The sequence below is a fragment of the Copadichromis virginalis genome, linkage group LG11 (assembly GCF_057382275.1).
Source record: "Copadichromis virginalis isolate Kocher_CV1m ecotype Utaka linkage group LG11, C_Virginalis_male_GT1.1, whole genome shotgun sequence".
Lineage (NCBI taxonomy): Eukaryota > Metazoa > Chordata > Actinopteri > Cichliformes > Cichlidae > Copadichromis > Copadichromis virginalis.
The window spans coordinates 17,460,788-17,463,777 of NC_140628.1; positions in this window are offsets into that span (position 1 = coordinate 17,460,788).

Genomic DNA, 2,990 nt, shown 5'->3' on the forward strand with positions numbered 1-2,990 from the left:
AGTCTAAACCTATTGCTCCCTAAGGGAGGGTTCAGGGTTACCTGATCCAGCCCTAACTATAAAACAAAGTTTTAAGCCTAATCTTAAAAACAGACAGGGTGCCCCTCTCCTAAATCCAAACATGGAGCCGGTTCCACAGAAGAGGTGCCTGAGCCGAAGGCTCTGCCTCTCATTCCACTTCTAAATATCCTAGGAACCACAAGCCTGCAGACTGACAAAGAAGTGCTCTATTTGGGTGATATGGTACAATGAGGTCTTTAAGAAAAGATGAAGTCTGATTATTTAGGATCTTGTATGAGAGAGCTGTGAGCAAGGCCCACCACTTCAGCTGCTTTTTAATGCATATATCTTCTCAGCCAATCACGTGACAGCAAATCAGCGCATTTAGACGCTCAGACAAGATGACTTGTTGAAGTTCAAAGTAAACATCAGAATAGGAAAGAAAGCTGCCAGATGGACTGGACTAAGTATTTCAAAAACTGTTGATCTACTGGGAATTTCCCAGTACAAAACACAACATTTCAAACCTTGAAGCAGACAAGTCATAGCAGCAGAAGAACATATTGAACAGAAATGGGATGACAGTGGACTGGTCTGATGTGCCTTGATTTCTGGTGATGGTAGGGTCAGAATTTGGTGTAAAGAGCACGAAAGTATGGAAACATCTTGCCTTGTATCAACAGTTTAGATTGCTGTTGGTGGTGTAATGTTGTGGGAAATATTTTCTTGGCACATTTTGGGTCTCTTGGTGCCATCTAAGCATTGTTTAAATGCCGGAGCTTACCTGAGTTTTGTTACTGACCATGTTCATCTCTCTGTGATCACAGTGTGCCCATGTTCTGATTTCCAGCATTGCTTTGACTAAGGTGTACCGATAATATAGTCTCCATTAAGTGCATATAAAATATGTGAAACAAAGCAATTTGCTAGCATTAGCTTGCTAGCTTTAGCATGCTTTAAAAAAAAGTAGGCTTTCTCACAAATAATGATGGAAAGAAGATTGCCTTATAAATTACTTTTGCAGGCTGAAAATTTTTCCTGCTTTGTTTGACTTTAAATATTTTCCATAAATGTAACTTGTGTTGTGGCTGATGTTGTCTTGGAACAGTGACAGTCACAGTCGTATAAAGAAATTGTTAAAACTATAAAATGTTTAGAGATGGTTCTGATTATGGAAATATAATGTCAAGACTAACAAACTGGGTATTTTAGCTCTATCCATCTGGACAAAAACATATTATTAATTTGATGCACCCTCATTAAATTATTTCCACTGAACTGCTCGAGTGTTACCGTGGGGCACAGCAGTTTGGCTCAACATGCAATCATTTGTGATGGGGAAGCGTTCAGCTGTTTGACAAATGTTTTACCTTTTCTGAGTAAAGTTCATTTTTATTTGTTAGCTTTATTGTATGATGGTAGTACTTCTTTACTCTTAACTGTAAGAAATAATATGAGTGCTGTATGTTGACCAGCAGTTGAGTATTTTTTGTTTTTGGTATTACTACATAATACTAAAAAAGAAAGAAAAAGCACAGTAAAGATGTAGAAACTGTGAACAGAGGAGAAGTTAGTGCAGTTTATGGAGGTGAGATCACAGGAGTTTGTTCCCAGAGTTCAAAACAGATTCAATGGTCGGAATCACAAGAACTGGAAAACCAAAATGCTCAGCTCTCTGCTGGGATATGAGCGCTCCTTACTTCATGGTTTATCTTTTGTTTTACTTTTTCTGCACATGATATCCAATGGAAAGTTCAATACCACCAGGAATTTATTCTACCAGCAAAGGGGTAACTTGGGCTAGGGCTATCCCTGGTTAAGCATGAGTAGATTCATTCTTAATAGACATTAGGTTGAATCTCAGACTACTTCTTTTTCATCATCATCTTGGTCATGAAACTTTTTCCAGTGAATTCGTCAATTACTTTTGAGCTTCTGAAAATCTGAGCTAATATAATACTTTTGTTAAACCCTTTGAATTAAAGCTGAAAGTCTGCACTTCAATCACATCCTAATTGTTTCGTTTAAAATCATCTCTGATGATGCACAGAGGCAAAATAATCAAAACAAAACCAAAAAAATAAATGTGTCTCTGTCCAAATACCTATGGACCTAAATCTAGAAGAGAGGAAACTTCTCCCACTAGCTCTAGCCTTTCTGCATATGTATTTGAAGGTGTTTCTGTGTGTTTTTGTCAGATGGAGTTGTTAGCAGAACGACTGTTGGTGCAGGTGAACTTCTCACAGCTGTGAGCGCTGCACCAAATCTTTGGCCCCATCCTACTGCTCTTCACTGAGTCCTCACCCTGAAAAAAATTCTGGTAAGCTTTGCTACTATTTCTTATCTAACAAAACAGAGGTTAACTTGGGGAGTCGAGGATAGTTGCCCAACACAAGATCCTTTTACAGTGATCAGAGTGATCGCCAGTGTTTTTTTAAAAACATTTATCTAAGTGCAAAGTTTCTATAGAGACAGCGTCCCATAATGAAAACTGCAGAGAGCACGAGAGCCTGTCTGTGTTTCGCTCAGCAGTACACACACAGAGCTCTGTAACATTACAAAATTGACTAATTTGCATCATTTTTAATCAACTTTTCTCCCATATTCCAAATATTCCAAATAGTATGTATAATATAATTCACCGGAGAAGTATGTCTGATTTAGTTATTCCTGTTTTAAGCTATTGTACTCTGATAAGGACTTGTGTTTCATGAAAGCTCCTGTAGTGTGTCTGATGTGAGATTTAGGGTTGTCTGTAGTTATAAAGTTTTCTGTTTAAGTGTTGATGTTGTTCATTGTTTTGGTTACCAGTGAATACTGGTAATAAAAAAACCCAACTCGGTTTAGACAGCAAGTCAGCATGAGGCATCATGGTTACATGTGTGATCAAGCACTTGTCACACTGCTTCTCAGTCTGATGGGTAACTGAAGTATAAGCTGAAGAAAGATCTGGAGATATGGATTATTAAGGTAGATTATAAGTCCTGAAT